General features: G+C 40.5%; 1 protein-coding gene and 1 non-coding gene across 2 annotated transcripts in view; both read left to right on the forward strand.

The window, feature by feature from the left end:
• Nucleotides 1-20721, forward strand: part of man1a1 (mannosidase, alpha, class 1A, member 1) — a 464837-nt gene that overhangs the window by 73362 nt on the left and 370754 nt on the right. The window lies entirely within an intron of this gene.
• Nucleotides 19591-19789, forward strand: LOC145345799 (U2 spliceosomal RNA). The gene has a single exon (XR_013887180.1). It is a non-coding gene; the product is annotated as a U2 spliceosomal RNA (small nuclear RNA).

A 20721-nucleotide genomic window follows, 5' to 3' on the forward strand; every position in this document is an offset into this window, starting at 1 on the left:
TAGTTTTAGCAAGACTTCTCTATTTTTGTCCTCCGTTCCCTTTAAAATTAAGGCCAATATTCCATTTGCCTTTACTATTACCTGCTGAGCTTGCGTGCTAGCTTTCTGTAATTTATGCACGAGAATGCCAAAATTCTAGTGTGCTACAGATTTCTGCAGGCTTTCTCCATTTAATTAATATTTGGCACCTTTATTCTTCCTACAAAAGTGAATAACTTCATATTTTCTGACATCATGAACCATCTGCCAAGTTTTTAATCCACTCACTTAACCTGTCTATGTCCCTCTGTAGACTGTGTCACCCTCACCACTTGCCTTCCGTTTATTTTTGTGTCATCCACAAATTTTGCAAGAGTACATTCGCTTCCCTCGTCCAAGTCATTACTATGTATCGTAAATAATTGTGGCCACAGCACTGATCCCTGTGACACATCACTAGTTATCATTTTCAAAATGCCCCTCTTGTCCCAACTCTCTTTCCTATTAGTTAGCCAGCTCCCGATCCATGCCACTATACTACTCCCATCACCATGGGCGGTTATCTTATTAAGTAGCCTTTAGTGCAGCACGTTATTAGAATGCTTTTGGAAATCCAAGTATATCACATCTCTTGTTTTCCCCTTTTATTGATCCTGCTTATTACCACATCAAAGAATTGTAATAAGTTTGCTAAGAATGATTTCCCCTTCATGAAGCCATACTGACTCTGCTTGATAATTTTATGTATTACATCCATTATGAAGACTCTAACATTTTCTGATGACAGAATAGAATTCCTGCAGTGCAGAAGGAGGCCATTTGACACATTGGGTCTGCGCCGACTCTGCAACAGAGCATCTTACCCAGACCCTATCTCTGTAAGCCCACATGTTGACCCTGCTAATCCCCCTAACCCACACATCTTGAGATACTGATGGGCAATTCAGCATGGTCAGTCCACCTAGCCTTTCAGACTGAGAGAGGAAACCGGAGGAAATCCGCACAGTCACAGGGGAACATGCAAACTCCACACAGACAGTAACCTGAAGACGGAATTGAGTCCCTGGTGTTATGCGGCAGCAGTGCTGACCACTGTACCATCGTGTCACCCCTTTATTATTTCCCCAGTCTCATTCTCTAAGCAGCCTATGTTCTCTTTGCCTCTCTCTTCCTTTTAAAAGAAGCTTTTCATTTACTTACTAGTTTACCCTCCTTGTTTATCTTCTCCCTGCGTGTTTTTTTGTTAATCTTTTCTGGTTTTTTAAAATTTTTCCAATCCTCTGGTTTAGCACTAATCTTTTGTACGTTGTATGTTTTTTTTCTTTCAGTGTAATGCTATCCTTAACTTCCTTGGTTAACTATGGTTGATTTATTCCCTTCTTAGAATCCTCCTTCCTCACTGATATATCTATATGATATATACCAAGGAGCTATTTTCATAAACGTCTGCCATTGCCGTTAGACAGTCCACCAAACTCATCTCCAAGTCCATTCCAACCAACTTTGCCCTCACACCTTTGCAATTACCCTTATTTAAGCACAATCATTTTTAACCCAAGTTACTCACTTGCAAACTGAATACTACATTTTACCATGTTGTGATCACTATTTCCAAGGGGGTCTTTACTCTGTGAGTTTATTAAACCTGCCTCATTACATGTTGTCAGATCCAAAATAGTCTGATCCCTGGTTGGATCCACAACATATTGTTCTTGGAAACTTTCCCAAATACACTCTGAATTCTTCTTCATGGCTACCTTTGCCAATTTGATTTTCTACATGAAGATTAAAATCACCCATGATTAAAGTGCTGCCTTTTTTTAACATAACCTCATTCTCTCCTGATTGGTTCTCCATCCTATAGATATTGTTAGGGGGCATATAGATTATTTCCACTAGTGTTGTCTTCCCATTTTTTATTTTATACATTCACCAATATGGATTCCACATTGTCTGACCTGTACTTATTCCTCCATTCTTTTCATCCTGTCTATCCTTAGAAAAATTCACATACCCTGAATATTTTGTTCCCAGCTTTAAGCTCTTTTTCCACAACCTCTATTTTTGCAGTTAATTCATTCATTTTGTGCTGAACACTACGTGCTGTTAAGTGAAGAAACATTATTTTTCTCCCTTTGATCCTATTTGCTGCTTAAAAATGTTTGTATACTCTGTCCCTTCCTATCACGTGCTGGGTATCATTACCTGCACAGCTGCCTTGTAATGCTGCCACATGCTTTTGTGTTGCATGAAGGGTACGAGGGGCAGTTGGGGATGAGTGGATGGGTGTAGATTGTCATGGATAACATGAAGGATCACGAGTGTGTGGGCATCATAGGGTGGCAGGGCCATGGGAGAGCCATTTCAACTTGCTTTACAAAAGGACACCTCTGGACGGGTGAGTCAGACTAAGCATTCCTCTTGCTTGCACAAGTTGAACTGTGAACTTCATGCACTTGAAATCACCGAGATTGTTTATTCAACTGATGTTGAAATCCTTATTTATTCTCTTCCATCCAAAATCCTTTTCAAAACTTATCTGTCTTCATTCACATCCCTTCAATTCCTCTTGATTGATGAGGCTTCAGTGCATTGCATTTAAAACCCTTGTAATCACCTTTATGGCATTGGCACCCTCCACTTTGCATCTTCTTGAATTTTATGTTCCCCTCTCAGCATTAATCCTGCAAATTTGGCTTCTGTGCTTCCCTCTTCCTTCACTTTATTGTTGGTGACAAAGCCTTTAGCTGCCTTGGCTTCATTCTTAACAGCATCCTCTGCAGATAGGTTTACTTAATGCCAAACAGCAGGAAAGCACATTTATAATTGCATTTAATTTTGAATACATGCACACTTTTGTTTTTAATGGACCTATTTTTAAAAGTTCTTTCTGTATTTTTGCAGGATTTACATAAAAATAGTTTTAATTATGTTCCTTGAAAAGTAGCTGGAGGTATTTTGGTAATCTTGGGAGTTGTGCATCTATGATGTGAATGAAGTAAAAGCTCCGATGAAAGGTCATCCAGGGTGGCACGGTGGCACAGTGGTTAGCACTGCTGCTTCACAGTGTCAGGGACCCAGGTTCGATTCCTGGCTTAGGTCACTGTCTGTGACGAGTTTGCACATTGTACCCGTGACTGCATGAGTTTCCTCTGTAGCTTTGGTTACTTCCCACATTCTGAAAGACGTGCTGGTTAGCTGCATTGGCCATGCTAAATTCTCCCTCAGTGTACCACAGCAGGTGCTGGAGTGTGGTGACCAAGGGGATTTTCACAATGACTTCATTGTCAGTGTTAATGTAAACCTTGTGACACTAATAAATAAACTTTAAACTCTCAACGTTAACTTTGTTCTCTCTCCACAGATGTTGTCAGGCCTACTGAGATTTCCCAGTGTTTCCTGTGTTTGTTTCAGATTCCACCATCTGCAGTATTTTGCTTTCATAAAAGTTCCATGTTGATTAGGAAATTGAAAATTTAATGAAGGCCTTATAGATCTGCGCATGAGTTCAATGAAAAGGCCACCAGACAGTTGTGTGTGTTAATTGGCTATTAAAATTTTTCAGTTGTGCTGACAGCAGTTTAAAGATCAAGGGGGTTGTGCTAGTAATATCTGTGCATCTTGGCTGAATTGGGTGGTTCTGCCCCTAACTCCCATGCTTCTATTTGTTTTTCATTATCTTTTACACTGACTTAATTACATTCACTGGATCAGGCCAATTTCCCCCACACAATATGCCTTGAAACCAGGTCAAAATTGCTGATTACACTGGTTTGGAAACTCATTTTGTTAGATACATGGGCACTAATAGGTGTGCTTTAGAAGTCTTTTTACATCAAAATATTGAATTTACGAAGAAGCAGCTAGTATGCACTAAATGAAATCTAAATAATTCAATATTTTTTAAATAATTGGAAATGATTTAAATCAGGTTACTATCAAATTGTGAACTGGGCCCTAAAAATACTGATTTTTGGTGATAAACCCATTTTCAGTTGTATTCATAAAATTGTACCTGGTTATAGCTCAAGGAATACTTAATTTTATTTGCCATCCTGCTTGCACTGCTGACTCTCAGCGCCAGGAACTTGTGTTCAGTTTCAGCTTTGGGTAAATGCGTGGAGTTTGCATGTTCCCCCTGTACCTTCATGGGTTTCCTCCGGGTGCTCTGGTTTCCTCCCACCACCCAAGATGTGCAGGTTAGATGGATTGGCCATGCTAAATTGCCCCTTAGTGTCAGGATGGTGATTAGCAGGGCCAATAGATGAGGTTTTGGGCATGCGTGCTATTTGGGATTGTTGTCAGTGCAGACTCAATGGGGTGAATGGCTTCATTCTGCATTGCAGAGATTCTATGATGATAACTAATGGAATACTTCTTGTAATTATACAATGAACATTGTCAAAAACTTGAACTATAACCCAACCAATGCATTTTGGGTTATAGTTTTTTTCTTTTACACAGATTTGGTATGAAAACATAAACATTCAGGTTCTAAAGAATGTAAACTAGACTTTGGGTTTGTTGCTTGCTTTGTTTCTATTTTTAGATATGGATTTTTCCAGCTGTTGTTCATGTTGCAATTTGGTTTTGTATATTGAGGAAATTAATTTCTCGTCAGGTGTGGTGGACTGATCCTATAATGATGAGGAGATCAGCTTTCCAGATGGGGTCACCATTTCACAATCTTTGGTTTCTTTTACATTGCTTCTGGACTGTATATCGGACTGCAATAACAGATAGTTTCATTACTTTGCAATAATGGAAAATTGATGACAATTGAAATAAATATTTGCACTGTGGAGAACTTTTCTGAAGTTAAAAGATTTTGTATTGACCATGATAACTATAATTTCTAGTTAAAATTATTAATTGTAAAAAGAAATCTTAAAGAATATATGATTACCGGTACTTTGTAGACATTAATTCCTTGCATCCGTGATTGTTTATGTTCCTGATTTGGATTTGGTTGGCTGGAGATATCTGCCAAAGTACAGCATATCATGTCGCCCCATTTGATTGGCTGTTATAATGGCCAAGAGGCTATGTATAAAGGTCGTGCCAATCACTCAGGATTTTGCAAGCTTCTACCGTTTTCAATATTGAAGACCTATCAAGTCATCCTACAAAGTTACTGTTTTTTGACAGCTGAATAGGTAATTGAATTTTGTACCCACCCATAATAGTACAAATTTATCACCCCAACCTTCAAAGGTTTCTTGGGTGCGTTTGTGCACCGTCACAATAGTTACTGCTTTCTCTCTTTCCCCCCCCATACTGTTTAATGCTGTTTAAAAAAAAAAGATCTGTCTCTTTCTTGAATATGTTCAATGGCTTGCCCTCCAGAGCCTTCTGTGGCAGAGAATTCCACTAGTTCTCTCCCTTTTTGAGTTAAGACATTTTTCCTCATCTCAGGACTAAATGGTCTCCCCAGTATCCGTTCACTAGTTCTAGATTTTCCAACCAAGGAAAGCATCCTTAATGCATCTAGACTGTCCAGTTGTGTTAAATTTAATACATTTCAACATGATCTTCTTTCATGCATGTAAACTTTAGTGAATATAGACTGGGACTCATTCATGGAAGAGGCCCATTTGAACCAATCTCTCCTTGCACAATAATCCTGCCAACTCCATTATCAGCCTAGTGAACCTTCCTTAGGTGTATCCTTCCTTAGGTAGGAGATCAAAACTGCATGCAGTTTTCCAGGTGTGGTCTCGCTAAGGCTTTGTGTAACTGCAAGAAGACATCCCTGCTTCTGAACTCAGATCCTCTTGCAAAGAAGGCCCAGAAGCACTTATCTTTCTAATTGCTTGCTGCGCCTACCTGCACATCTATTGACGGTTGTATACGTGCACCCAGGTCCTGTTGTACATCCACATTTTCCTATATACTGAAGTCCTCCCCCAGTAACAGCAAACAATTAATGGCTGGGAGACAAACAAATATGTTTTCTGTGTCTCTCTCTATTGCTTTTTCTCATTTGTTTTATATCTGATTTGACTCATCTGTTCATATTGATGTAGAATCATCTATAATCAGACCTGTGAGCAGTTAAATTTAGAATTATGCCCATCTCATGCCCATCCCACCCCAGTTAAAACTTCCCTGCTCCTCCCCTATTTAACTTGATGCAATCTTTCTCACCGTTATCACCCTCATGTCGTTCAAGCAGACATGTTTTTTGCCTTCCACCAAACATGTAGCCTTGGTATTTCCTTCTCCCTCCACAGCTCCCAACCATCCCTACCCCAGTGCTCCTAGCTCTTGCCTCTTCTGCTGCTCATAAGTAGTTGAGCATTTTTGCATGCTGTGGGTAATAATCTTTGACAGCAGGAGAATTCCCTCTGCAGTGTGCAAAAGTAGTCAATTGTTAAAAGAACAGCTTCAGGAAATGTAAATTTGGAGCCACATTGAGATGTCCATTGACATTGGTCTGGAAATGTGAACTGATGGCATTAAGTACTGACTGTTGCCAAAAAAAGAGTTGAAATGTATGAGTATTTCGTATTCATCTAAAGATGTTAGTGTTCGTGAAGACTTGTGTGTAATATACCTTTTATCAAATCACCCATCAGTTTTTTCTCTTCCAGGAAAAGGAGTCCCAGTCTATTTATTTTCAACATCTTTAAAATCTTTTTTTGCAAATTTTCCAGTGTTTCCCTATCCTTTTTTAATAATGTGGACATTGAGTATTTTGAAGTGAACATAAGAACATAAGAAATAGGAGCAGAGTGTGGTTGAACCAAGTTCTATATACTACAATTCCAACGTAACTTCTCTGCTTTTGTGATTGCATCCCAGTTGGAATGAGCCCCAGTGACTTGACGGCTTTTTATGGCCTTACTAATCTGAGTCACTACATTATTCCTGTGATTTATGTATCTATACCCTGGATCTCTTTGTATTTCTATCTCATGTCAATTTTTCTTTCTTGAAGGAATATATGGTCGTCTTGCTTTTCTTGCCAAAATGCACCATCTCTTGTTGGTCTGTATTGAAATTAATTTGCTAATTATGGCATACCTCACAAATTTATTGTAAAAAAAAAAGTTTCATTTTGCTTTCAAAATATAAACCTTTAAAGGGCTTTAAGGTTATCATGTGTGCAAGGTGGCTCACTGTGATCTGTGTAACCCAGTCCCTCACGTTGCAAAAGTAATTTCCTATGTTTTGTTGAACTGAAAACATTTAAGTTAGAATTACAAGTGACAGTTAAAATGGTTCACCTCTATTGGATGTATACACAGTTGCTAATTTGGGTTTACATGTGTTGACTGCTTGTCTGACACACAGTAAGTTCTCAGTCAATTGGAAATCTATTGTTGTCCAGGGTATTACCACAATGTAAAATTTTGCTTTTAGGATTGAGGGAAGAAAGCTGGTGAAGAATGAAAATTTCTGACCTAGTAAAATGCTGAAAACAAAATCACCTGAAGCTTGCAGGAGGTCACCCAGCATGTTGTGCCAGTGGTGGTTCTTTGAAAAAGCCAGCTGATTAACCCAACTCCCCTGCTCTTCCCCAGAGCCCTGCAAGCTTTTTCCCTTCAAGTATTTATTCAGTTCCCTTAAATGTGTGTTCTTTGATTGCTGGCCCTTCTTTCATTGGAAACATTATGGCTTTTAGCACAGCACTTAAATTACATTTCAGCTTTGTGAACTAGCTTTGACTATATAGAATTATCAGTTTAAGAAAATATATTCTTCAAAGAAGAATGATCTGCGTTGGCTTTAGACACTGGTTTTTCACTTCTGTGGCTTTTGTTTGAATTTAGCCCAAGTTAGTGGGATACAAATCTTTTCTAGCTGTTATGTTTTGGAAACTTCAACGGTTAGGCACAAGTCCACAGGCATAAAACTGTCCAGAATTTGGCACCAAATTGACTGTTTTCACTTGCAGAAGTCAGTTTGAGAAAATATTGTTGGAATTTGTGAAAATCTCATGCTGGTACATTTTGAGTTGGGGCCTGAAGTGGCACAGTGGTTAGCTACCTCACAGTGCCAGGGACCTGTGTTCAATACCAGCCTTGGGTGACTGGCTGTGTGGAGTTTGCACATTCTCCTCGTGTCTGTATGGGTTTCCTCCAGTGCTCCAGTTTCCTCCCACAGTCCAAAGATGTGCAGGTTAGGTGGATTAGCTGTGCTAAATTGCCCCTTAGTGTCCCATGATATCAAACAGATGGGTTAGTGGGATAAATACATGGATTTAGGGCCTGGGTGTGATGCTCTGTTGGGGAGTCGGTGCAGTGTCGATGGGCCAAATGGCCTCCTTCTGCACTGTAGGGATTCTAAACTAGTTTTCCTTTTTATCCAACCATATAATATCTGAAAAATGTCTTATGCAGCTAGTATGTGCCAAAAATGGAAAATGTCCCATTCTCCAATATGGGCATCTCTGATCTTGAGAATCAGACAAGAGGCAAAATGTTGTATAAAAATGTTTGTAACTGTTGACTCTGAAATTATGATGCTGTCTTGGTCGTCCACAGATGACTACTTTTGCAAGATCAACAAAATTTACATGAATTTTGTTTTCCTATAATTCATTTGAGTCCCTGTGTGCTGTCAATTATTTGATCTGCTGAGGAACGGAGGGAATACCTGAGAGTTTGATGAATGGAGTTTGGGGATGCTGGCTTTCCTGCCCTAAAGTTTAAATTAGGACACAGATTGGTGTTACAGTTAATAAATATATTAAAAAAACATAAATAAACAAATAATAATTAAAAACATTAAGAATGGTGATGTGTCAAGACTGCCACAATATGATCCAAGGCAAATCCTTCTGCAGTAAATGTTTGTGGCTTAAAGAGCTTTGGCTCAGAGTCACCGAGCTGGAGACTGAGCTGCAGACGCTACAACACACCAGTGAAGGAAAATATTATCTGGATGCTTTGTACCAGGAGGCAGTCACACTATTTTGGATACGTACGTGCTTATGAACATACAATTTGGCCCCTCAAGCCTGCTCCACCATTTAATAAGATCTTGGCCCATATGATTTACTTTCCTGCCTAGTCCCAGAACCCCCAACTCCCTTGTCAATCACAAATCTATCTAACACAGCCTTAAAAATATTCATGAACCTGCTCCAATGCCCTCTGGGGAAGAGAATTCCAAAGGCCAAACACCCTCAGGAAAAGAAGTCTTCTCACCTCTGTCCTAAATGGTAAACACTTTAGTCTTAAAACTGCACCCACTAGTTCCAGTCTCTCCCACAAGGGGAGACACCCTCTCAGCATCCTATCTGGATTTTCTATGCTTCAACACAATCACCCCTCATTCTTCTAAACTCAAATGGAGACAGGCCCAACCTGTCTAACCTTTCCTCTTTTGAGAAGCTCTTCATCCCAAGAATGATTCAAGTGAACTTTCTCTGCACTGCTGTTAATGCTGTTATATCCTTTCTCAAGTAAGCAAATCAGAATTGTATACAGGACTCCAGATGTGGGGCATAATTCTCATGAAGAATTCTGTGTTGAATTTGTGTGTAAACTGGAGTAATTCACGCTGGTTTTTTGCGAGTGTTGAGAGAAGAATCTTCCACTCAGTCACTCTGTGCACTGCAGAGGCCACCAATCATTAAATTGGCACTTCGTTTCTTTGGCACTGCCTAAGTGCCAATGCCCAGTGAGGTGCCAGTGGGCCCAGAAACTTCAGTCCTGGGCCCTCTAATTACATTCAAATTGTATTAAAATGACTATGTAAATTGCCTTTATGCCTCACTGCTCGTTTCTGGCATGGAGCAGATACTGCCAAAGTATGGTGCAGACCATCGCTCGCAAAAGCACACATGATCCCTGTGAATGGGCCAATGTGACAATTTCTTGGCCCACTGCGTTCAAAAAAATTAGCACAGGAGAGTGGGAGAACCGTGGCCCTGGTCTTTACAGCTCCCTATGCAATTGAAGCAAAACTTCACTGCTGTTCCTTTGCTCTTGCGATAAATGCCAACTTCCTATTTGCCTACACAATCACTTGCTGTAACTGCATGCTAACTTTTTATGATTCATTTCCAGGGTATCCAGATCCCACTAGCCACAGAGTTTTATAATCTTTGTCTATTTAGGTATTGTGCTGTTTTTCTATATTTCCTGCCAAAGCAAAGGAATTCCCAAATTATGCTCCATTTGACAAATCTTTGCCCACTCACTTAACCACTCTATATCCCTTTGTAGCTTCTTTACGTTCTCCTCACAATATATCATCTTACCTATCTTGGTGTCATTCACAAACCTTATGTTTGGTCCATGCCTTCTTCCAAGTAATTTGTATCTCTGGCCCAACAACCAATTTTGTGAGCAGTATCGCTAGTTGGGTCATTGTAGGTAGTTCTTGTGATGAAAATGTATCTCAAGATTGCATGTAATATGTAGGGTTCATGGAATGTGATTATGTTTCCTTTCTGCAGCGACTTAGTTGGCTACTATTGAGGTTGATTCCACTGAGCTGGCCACGGGGGAAGCAAAATGTTGAACTTAAAGCTGGGTTTGGAAGAACACCGTCCAGGTGAACTATTTGGATGAAGGGACCAACTATATTCTGACCAGATTTGATGCTTATTGGAGTGGTAGGAAAGCAAATTGAGAAGATGGTACAAAGAGCCCCCAAAGGGACACGGATAGGTTAAATGACTGAGCAAAAATTTGGCCTATGGAGTGTAAAATTTGGGAAAATGTCCACTTTGGCTAGAAGAATTGAGAAGGAGAATAATATACTGAAATGGAGGAATTAGGAAGACAAGTGGAATTTTCGCCCTTATTACAAGGGATGTCTGCTAGAACAATACAGGGCATTGGTGAGACTGCACTTGGAGCACTTTGTACAGTTTTGATCCCTTTAAGGAAGGATATTCTTACATTGAATACAATTCAGAGGAGATTCACAAGGCTGATTTCTGGGATGAAAGGGCTGTCTTATGAGGAAAGATTAACCAAGTTGAACTTATAATCATTGGAGTTTACATCATTGAGGGTTGGAACATTAGAACCTTATTGAAACATGCAAGACTCTAAGGGGGCTTGACAGGGTAGGTGTTAGGAAGATGTTTCCCCTCGCGAGAAAATATGGAATAATTTCAAAATTAAGTGGTCTCCCACTTAAGATACAGATGAGAAGGAATTTATTCTTTGAGGGTGGCTAGTTTTTGGAATTATTTTCTGTGCAGAGTAGTGAAAGTTGGGTTATTGAATATTAAGGTGGGGGAAGGGCAAATAGCCTACATTTGTTCCTGTTTCTTATGTTACAAACTGTAACTATGTAGGAAGTTTGTTCAATGTTAATAAATATATATGGTTTGTTAATTTATGTTTCTGAAAACAATACAGCAAAGACCATTGCAGATATAATTTCTGTTCTAGTGCCATATGTATGCAATCTGTTGACCATTTGGACAATTCTTCAATGTGCAGCTGTTGAATAACTTTCATTATTGGCTCGAATGTCTTGGCTTAAATATATGCAAATATTGCTTCTCAAAATAGTAAGTGATGATGTTTCCATTTTGCGACAAAGCAAAGAAAAAAACCATATTGTCACATGTAGAACTGACTTGTGGGATGGAGTGAAGCAAGGCATAACGGAGGTAGCTGTCTTGCATTATTTTAGTGTTATATTGCATTTATTTTGGAAGTGTGAAGACAGCCCATATGGAGATTCTTGGCAGTTTATAAACTAAAGTGGAGAATAATGAAATGTTTTTGAGGGTGCAGATGCTCCCTTTGATTCACTCAATACGTTTAAAGTTTGGTGGCTCTAAAAGAATGTTGTGTATGTGTAATGATGAGTGAATGGATGTGGACCCGACCAGTTTAATAAGCAGCTGAAATCATTGGCTGCAGCCTTAGTAATTCATGCTGTTGGTTTATTCCATTAGACGCTTTGTGTGTTTTTTTTTGAAAAATGGATCAAGGGTCAGTGATCTCTGAACATTTTTTTGAAATCCTTATGAATAAATTGTGGCAAATCTTTCCATTAAATGCGAACTTGATGTGCAGAATAAAATATTGGGAAGTTCTTTCTCACAAATTGATATTGTATGTGTATATTAGGGTAAAGATGGTCTCTTAACATTTGCCAAACAATATGCTGCGTTATTTTTCTACTTGGAATAGCTTGTGCAATTCCGGAGCAATCAAAGACCATTCACTTGGCTAAAGAATGAACTCTTGTATGCTACAAAGTAATAAATTGGATGAAATTCATGCAAATCTTGAGACTGGCTCATTGGTGTTGAACATTTATTGCATCTGGTGAAAAATAGTGCTTGCTAGTTAATTTGGTCACACATTTTCATTTTTTTGAAAACCATCCATGGTGCGTAAGTGCAATATAGAAGCCAAGAAAATAGGAGCAGGCCCTTTGAATCTGCTCTGCCATTCATTATGATCGTGACTGATCATCAAACTCAATGGCCTGACCCCGCCTACCTCTCCCTGTATCCTTTGATCCCCTTTACTCCAAGAGCTATACCTAACTTCTTGAAAACATACAATATTTTGACCTCACCTGCTTTCTGTGGTAGCGAATCACACAGGCTTACCACACTCTGGGTGAAGAAAATTCTCGGCTCAATCCTAAAAGGTTTAGACTATAACCCCCTAGATCTGGGCTCCCCCACCATTGGGAGCATGCTTCCTGCGTCTACCCTGGCCAATCCTGTTGGAGTATTAGAGGTTTCTGAGATCTCCCACCGCCTCCCCTCCACCACCCCCCCCCCCCCCCCCCCCCCCAACTCATTCTTCTGAACTGTGGTGAATAGATAATCCTAATCGATTCGATCTCTCCTCATATGTCAGTCCCAACGTCCTGGGAATTAGGATCTGACTTGGGATATTTTGTTTATTTTCCTACTTAATTCTACGGGTGCTAGTATGTCTGTTTGCTCTTGCCTTGAATGGTTTTGTTTGTATGTTGGTATGATGAAAGAAATTTGATTTATTATTGACTGCAGTAGAGGACTGGTTAATTTCTTAATATTCGATAAATTATCAGACCAACGTTGAGTATTTTACGACTTTTTTTGGAAAGAAGTAGATGGCTAATTTTTTTTTTAAGCATTGCTAATTTCTTCTTGATGTGACTTTGAAAATCAAGTTCACAATCTTGCATTGTGCACTTTTGACTTGAGTTCAAAATCTGCATTCTTGGAGCAATTTAAATACAGTACAATATTTTAGTCTCATGTATGAAATGATTAATAGATTCTGAATTCAGAAAATTGCAAGTAACGTCTCAGTTGTGACATACAGATGAATATTAATCGACAAGTGTCTTAACGACAAGATAAGCTGTGGATAACGAAGGAGGTGAAGGAAAGTGTTAAATTAAAAGCGGAGGCGTTTAGAGTAGCTAAGAGTAGTGGGCGAGAAGAGGATTGGGAGAGGTTTAAATGTCAACAAAGATTGACAAAGAAGTTGATAAAGAAGCGTAGAAGAAACTATGAAGCTGGGTTAGCGCTTAATATGAAAAAGGATAGCAAGAGTTTTTATAAGTATATAAAAAGGAAGAGGCTGGCTAGGGTGAACGTTGGTCCCTTAGAGGATGAGAAGGGGGACTTAGTGGTAGGGGATGGGGATATGGCTGAGGTCTTGAATAACTTTTTTGTTTCGGTCTTCACGGAGGAGGACGTGAATAATTTGCCGGATGTTAGAGATGGAAAGGTGGTAGGACTGGAGGGTCTCGATGACATTACTGTCACTAGAGAGGCGGTGCTCGACAGACTGGAGGGGCTGATTGTGGACAAGTCCCCAGGACCAGATGGAATGCATCCGAGGGTCCTGAAAGAAATGGCGGAGGTGATAGTGGATGCCTTGGTGGTTATTTTCCAGACGTCGCTGGATTCCGGGGAAGTGCCGGAAGATTGGAAAACGGCTAATGTTACGCCGTTGTTTAAGAAGGGTGGCAGGCAAAAGGCAGGGAATTATAGGCCGGTTAGTTTAACGTCTGTTGTAGGTAAAATGTTAGAATCCGTCATCAAGGAGGAAATAGCGAGGCATCTTGAGGGGAACTGCTTGATAGAGCAGACGCAGCACGGTTTCGTTAAAGGGAAGTCGTGTCTGACAAATTTGCTGGAGTTCTATGAGGATGTGTCTAGGGCGGTAGATAGAGGAGAGCCGGTGGATGTGGTCTGTCTTGATTTTCAGAAGGCGTTTGACAAGGTACCTCACAAGAGGTTATTGCAGAAGGTAAGGGGGCATGGAGTTGGGGGTAGGGTGTTAGCATGGATAGAGGACTGGTTGTCAAATAGGAGGCAGAGAGTGGGGGTTAATGGGTGCTATTCAGATTGGCGGTTGGTGACTAGTGGAGTGCCCCAGGGGTCGGTGCTGGGGCCTCAGCTATTTACCATTTATATAGATGATCTGGAGGAGGGAACTGAGTGTAGGGTGTCGAAATTTGCTGGTGACACCAAGATTGGTGGAAAGGCAAATTGTGCGGAGGGTGGGGAGAGCCTACAGAAGGATCTAGATACGCTGGGCGAATGGGCCAGGAAATGGCAAATGGAATTTAATGTTGGCAAGTGCGAGGTGGTCCACTTTGGTAGGAATAATGGTAGGAAGGATTATTACTTACGTGGAGAAAAACTGCAGCAGGCGACGGTGCAGAGGGACCTCCTTGTGCATGAGTCGCAAAAACCCAGCTTGCAGGTGCAGCAGGTGGTCAGGAAGGCTAATGGGATGCTGGCCTTCATAGCGAGGGGGATTGAATATAAAAGTAGGGAGGTCTTGCTGCGGCTGTATAGGGCATTGGTGAGGCCGCAGCTGGAGTACTGTGTGCAGTTTTGGGCGCCGTACTTATGCAAGGATATTTTAGCCTTGGAGGGAGTGCAGAGGAGGTTTACTAGGCTGATTCCGGAGTTGAGGGGGTTGAGCTATGAGGAGAGGCTGAATAAATTAGGCTTGTACTCGTTAGAGTTTAGAAGAATGAGGGGAGATCTCATAGAGACGTATAAGATGATGAATGGGATGGATAGGATAGAGGTGGAGAGACTCTTCCCGCTCAGAAAGGACAGTAGGACTAGGGGGCACAGCCTCAAGATAAAGTGGGGGGGGGGGGGGGGGCGGTTTAGAACGGAGTTGAGGAGGAACTTCTTCACTCAAAGGGTGGTGAATCTCTGGAATTCTCTGCCCGTTGAAGTGGTGGAGGCTACCTTGCTAAATATTTTTAAGATGCGGGTTGATGGGTTTTTGATAAGAGAGGGGATTAAAGGTTATGGGGAGTGGGCGGGAATGTGGAACTGAGCCACGACAGATCAGCCATGATCTTATTGAATGGCGGGGCAGGCTCGAAGGGCTAGTTGGCCTACTCCTGCTCCTATTTCTTATGTTCTAAGAAGAACATGAATTTTAGGAACAGGTAAAAATTTGTCTGGGAAAATTGGCCTCCTGAAGACTTGATCACCGTTCTATTTTGGTCATCTTCTGATTCATCCAAGCGGGCCAGATTGGTGCAATGAGTTGTTCTGGCTCTTAATGCACCGGCTGCCATGTATGGACTCTCCTGTTGCTTGGCTAGTTTTATTCCTGAGCCCTGCCGGCTAACATCTGAGTGTGATGCAAAAAAGAAATGGGGAAAAAAATCTGTCAAAATAGTGCAGAGAGAATTACAAATAACAGTGGAGTAGGAATGAAGTGCAAATGGTCAGTGAGAGTAAGTGTTGGAATTGGTGAGACATGTAGGATTCACCGCCCACCTCTGCACCCGCCCCCCAGCCCCCAGTCCCCACCACCCCCAGGACTCCTGACAAATTGAAAGGATTTGTGATACTTTGTGATATACTACATGTTGCAATATATTCTGGCTTAAAAAGCTTATGCTGTTTACAATTTATTTGCAACAGCTGTGACATATTCCCCTCTTATGATTGATTATCTTGTGTACTTCATGGATTTTGTGGCTGTTTAATTATAAAATAACTTGAGCTTAATTCATAACTCTTGACTGGCTTCCATGTTGTGCCTGCTGCTCTGGTGTTCTGTGTCTCAAGTGACTTAGTGATTTTTTTAGTGAAATGCAGGTATGTAAACTCGAAGTGAATGTTTTGTGCTGTGGAGAAGCTGTTTGACCCTCAACTTGCTAATTTGAAATTCTATTTGCATTTGTGAAAGAAATGGAAAGTTTTATTTTCCTGCTAAGCCTAACCCCTCAGGTTCTGCACCCTGGAGATGTTCAGTTATATCTCCATCTGCCACAGTTTTTACAAAGGCAAGAATCATAGCATTAACTCCTTGTTTTTATTGTATCCTAATCTTCGATAACTGCATTGTATTTAACAATATGTACTAGAAGTTAAATATCCAGTTAACGTAAAATAAACTGTTAGGAAAGTTTTAAGGTATTTATAATTGTTTTGGTAAATATTAGAAATAAGACACAGTTTAAGTGGGTATGAGTTAGTGTTTGATTAACTTCATGCTGGACAAAAGGTGTTTGTATGTGCAGGGGGGTGGGAGGTGGGGAGGGGGATTGGTTCTGTTCCACCTGTTTTTAGAGGGGCTTATAGTGTGACAAATAAAAGCAGGTAGAAGCATGTGGTCATTGCTTAGCAGCTGAGGGCCCTTAATTTTCAGTTGGAGATGGGGCACGCACATCTATCAACTCTCCTGGAAGCAACACTGGACAGGACTGCAAAAGACAGGCTTCCCAAAGAACCAGGTAAAGTCCAGACAACCAGGGAATTGGGACCGAAAGAATGTCTTACGCAGATTGAATTTAAGGGAACAGAGACCAAGAAGTTGAACACTTTACTGTTCAGAGGATCATTCAAGGGAAAAGCAGACAATGTTGTGAGTGAAAGAGGCAGTTACAGTAACCAGATTTAAAGTGGAAGAGCAGACTTCAGAAGTAAATCAAATGCTTGGTGCCACTGCAATAAATTTGGGAATTGACAGTTAAAGGATTTGGGAATAGCTTGTACAACAGTCATCCTGAAGGGTGATTTATAAAACCTGGATACTGGATGCTTTGCTAAAAGTGTAGCAGAAGCTTTATTTGCAAAAGGAATTTGAAAACCTGGACTGGATTTATTATTCAAACCGCTGATGGAAAGAGGTGCTGTTTTTAAAAAAGATTCGAAAGTGTCATTTTGAAAGCAGGATTTTAAATTACTCATGTAGAAGCCAGAGTTCAGTGAAACAAGGTGATTCACGGTCTAAAGATCATCTGAGGGGATTTTGAGGAAAAATCTATAAACATTCACTTGGCTTCAGAGCGGAGTGTATTTTGCCACAGCCAACCTTTGTGCTTAAAGATGTGTTGTGTTAATGAGATCATTGTAGCTTAAAATATACTTCGTAATTTGTGTTAATCTTATTGTGTATATTTGTGACGTTAAGGGGGAATAAATAGTATTGCATCACAATCCAACTTTTCATGCTTAATAAATGTTTTTATTAATCAGCAGTCCTGTGACTCTGTATCGCCACATTTTCTGAAAAAAAAGTACAAGTTATGGGCTTTTGAGCCAGGGTTCCATTTTGGGATTTCCCCATCCAGTTATGGCATCAACTGGGACCGTAAAATGGTGCCTTATCATGCATAAACAATTAATACAATAGCATATTAAATAATGGAAACAGAATGTATTTTAGAAATTTGTTTTGCAGTGTTGTATTACGGAGTAATACAACACTGCAAAGCAAATGCCCCAGGTCCTGATGAGCTTCATCCTTGGGTCTTTAAAAAAAAAGTGACTAATGAGGTAGCTGATGCGTTGGTTATTCGGGTAAGGTTAGATTGGAATTAGATTGGAAAATAGTGAATGCAACTCCATTATTCGAAAAGGGACGGGGACATAAAGCACAAAATTATAGGCCACAGCACACAAACAGAAAATGATGGAGAAACTCAACAAGTCTGACAGCATCTGTGAAGAGAGAATAGAGCCAAGGTTTTGAGTCAGGATGATGCTTTTTCAAATTACAGGCCAGTTGGCTTAACAGCTGTCATAGGGAAAATGTTAGAAGCTATCATTGAAGATGTAATAGCAGAGCATTACGAAAAATACAAGGTGATCAGGCGGAGTGAACATGTTTTGTGAAAGGAAAATCATGTTTACTAATTTATTGGAGTTCTTTGATGAAGTAATGCAAGCTGAGGGTAAAGCGGAATTAGTGGATATACTGCACTTACATTCCCAGAAGGCATTTGATGAGGGGTCACGTCAAAGGTTATTGTTAAAAGTGAAAACTCATGGTTTCGGGGGTACCATACCAGCATGGATTGAATAGCTAACGGGAAGCAGTGTTTGGGCCTCAACCTTTTACAATTTATATAAATAACTTGGATGATGGGAATTTGCTGATGACGCAAAGATAGAATGAGTTTTGTTGAGGTCATAAGGCTGCAAGGGGTATAGTGTATAGATAGGTTAAGTGAATGGGAAAAGATCTGGCAAATGGAGTAGAATGTGGGGAATGTGAAATTGTCCATTTTAAATAAAAACAGAAAATGCTGGAAAACTTAACAGGTCTGGCACCATATGTGGAGGGAGAAACAATGGTTCAAGTCCAAATGACTCTTCAGATTGTCCATTTTGGCAGGAAGAATAAAAGAAAAGCACATTATCTAAACGGTAAGAGATTGCAGAGCCCTAATCACAAAATACTAGCATGCAGTAAAACAGAATGTTGTCGTTTATTACAAGAGGAATTGAATACGAACGTTAGGGAGATTATGCTTCAGTTGTACAGAGCACTAGTGAGACCACATCTGGAGTACTGTGTACATTAATGCTGTCCTTATTTAAGAAAGGATGTAAATGCATTAGAACAGTTCAGAGAAGGTTTTTTAGCCTAAAGCAGGAAAGTTGACTTATGAGAAAAAGTTGGACTGACTAGGCTTGTTATCTGCTCTCTGGTTCATGGTCCATTCCTTCATTACATTCAGCTCTCTGTCTTTTTCCCATGGCACCTTCCCATGCAACTGCTGAAGACACACCATCTGCCTTTTTCAATCCTTTAAGATGAAGCAGCGTTTCACTTGCACTGCCTTCAGTTTGGTCTATTGCATTCACTGCTCCCAATGTGGTCTCCTCTACGTTATAGTGAAGAAAGCCCACCAATGCCTTTACTATCTCAGGAGGTTAAGAAAATTTGGCACGTTCACTACAAGTCTCTCCAATTTTTACAGATGCACCATAAAAAACTTCCTTTCCAGATTATCGTATTTGGTATGGCTTCTGCTCTCACCAAGACTGCAAGAAATCACAAAACATTGTGAAAGTAGCCCAGTCCATCACACAAACCAGTCTCTCATCCATTGACTCCATCTACACTTCCTGCTGCCCCCTCGGTAAAACAGCCAGCATAATCAAGGATACCCATCCCATGCTCTGATCTGCCCACCGCCTTCTTTGGGGAAAGATACAAAAGTCTGAAATCATGTACCACCTGACTCAAACTTTCTTCCCTGCTACCATCAGACTTTTGACTGGTCTAACATATATTAAACTGATCTTTCTCTGCACCCTCTCTTTTCCTTCTCTCCTATGTACTCCATATGTTCTATCTGTATAACACAAGAAACAATACTTTTCACTGTATCCCGATACATGTGATAATCAAATTGTTACATTGCAGAGACTAAACGCAGACTGGGTGACTTGCCTTGCATATCATTTCTCGGCCTTTAGGCTAAGATCAAGTGTAGTATCGACATATTGTGCTTGGTTGAAGTCATTAGGTTACATTTCAGCTTCATTTGTTGCAATTTTTTAAAGCGGCATCTAGGCCTTTTGGCTAAGATGCAAATGAGATCAAGCCTTGGAGGAAGAGCTATGCCTACTCCAATCAGCTTGGATCATGTAGATCAAGCCCAAGACAGGAAGTGAGTGCCCTGTCTTGTCAGCTTGGATCGGGAATATCTCAGCTTGTTGAGACTCTGAATTGGACTTGATTGGATTGAATTGGAATAAAAACAAAAAAAAAAGCATCTTTGCTCAGTCCACAAGTGTGACCTTATCCTTTCTGTCAATTGCTGTTTTAACTCAGCTCATGCCTACATGTTGCTCTTTGGCCTTTTGCAGTGCTCTAATGAAGCCCAGCACAAACTGGAGGAGCAGCATCTCATCTTCTGATTAGCCCTCAGAACTCAAAAGTTATGCTTAGACAGCGATTGTTCTGAGAGGTGGCAAATGGAGTTTAATACGGAAAAGTGTGAGGTGATTCACTTTGGTAAGAGTAACAGGAGTACAGAATATAGGGCTAATGGAAGGACTCTTAGTAGTGTTGACGAGCAGTGAGACCTCAGGGTACATGTGCATAGCTCCCTGAAAGTTGGTACCCAGGTTGATAAGGTTGTTAAGAAGGTGTACGGTGTGTTAACTTTTATTGGTAGAGGGATTGAATTTCGGAGCTGTGAGGTCATGTTACAACTGTACAAAACTCTGGTGTAGCCGCACTTGGAGTATTGCGTACAATTCTGGTCGCCGCATTATAAGAAGGATGTGGAGGCGTTGGAAAGGGTGCAGAGGAGGTTTACCAGGATGTTGCCTGGTATGGTGGGAAGGTCTTATGAGGAAAGGCTGAGGGACTTGAGCTTATTTTCATTAGAGAGGAGGAGGTCACAAGGTGATCTAATTGAGGCATACAAGATGATCAAAGGATTGGATAGGGTGGACAGTGAGAGCCTTTTTCCTCGAATGGTGATGGCTAAGACGAGGGGATGTAGCTTTAAATTAAGGGTGGTAGTTATAGGACGGATGTCAGAAGTAGGTTCTTTACTCAGAGGGTAGTAAGGGCGTGG

The sequence above is a fragment of the Carcharhinus amblyrhynchos genome, chromosome 7 (genome assembly GCF_965287045.1).
Source record: "Carcharhinus amblyrhynchos chromosome 7, sCarAmb.v2.hapA, whole genome shotgun sequence".
Taxonomy (NCBI): Eukaryota; Metazoa; Chordata; class Chondrichthyes; order Carcharhiniformes; family Carcharhinidae; genus Carcharhinus; species Carcharhinus amblyrhynchos.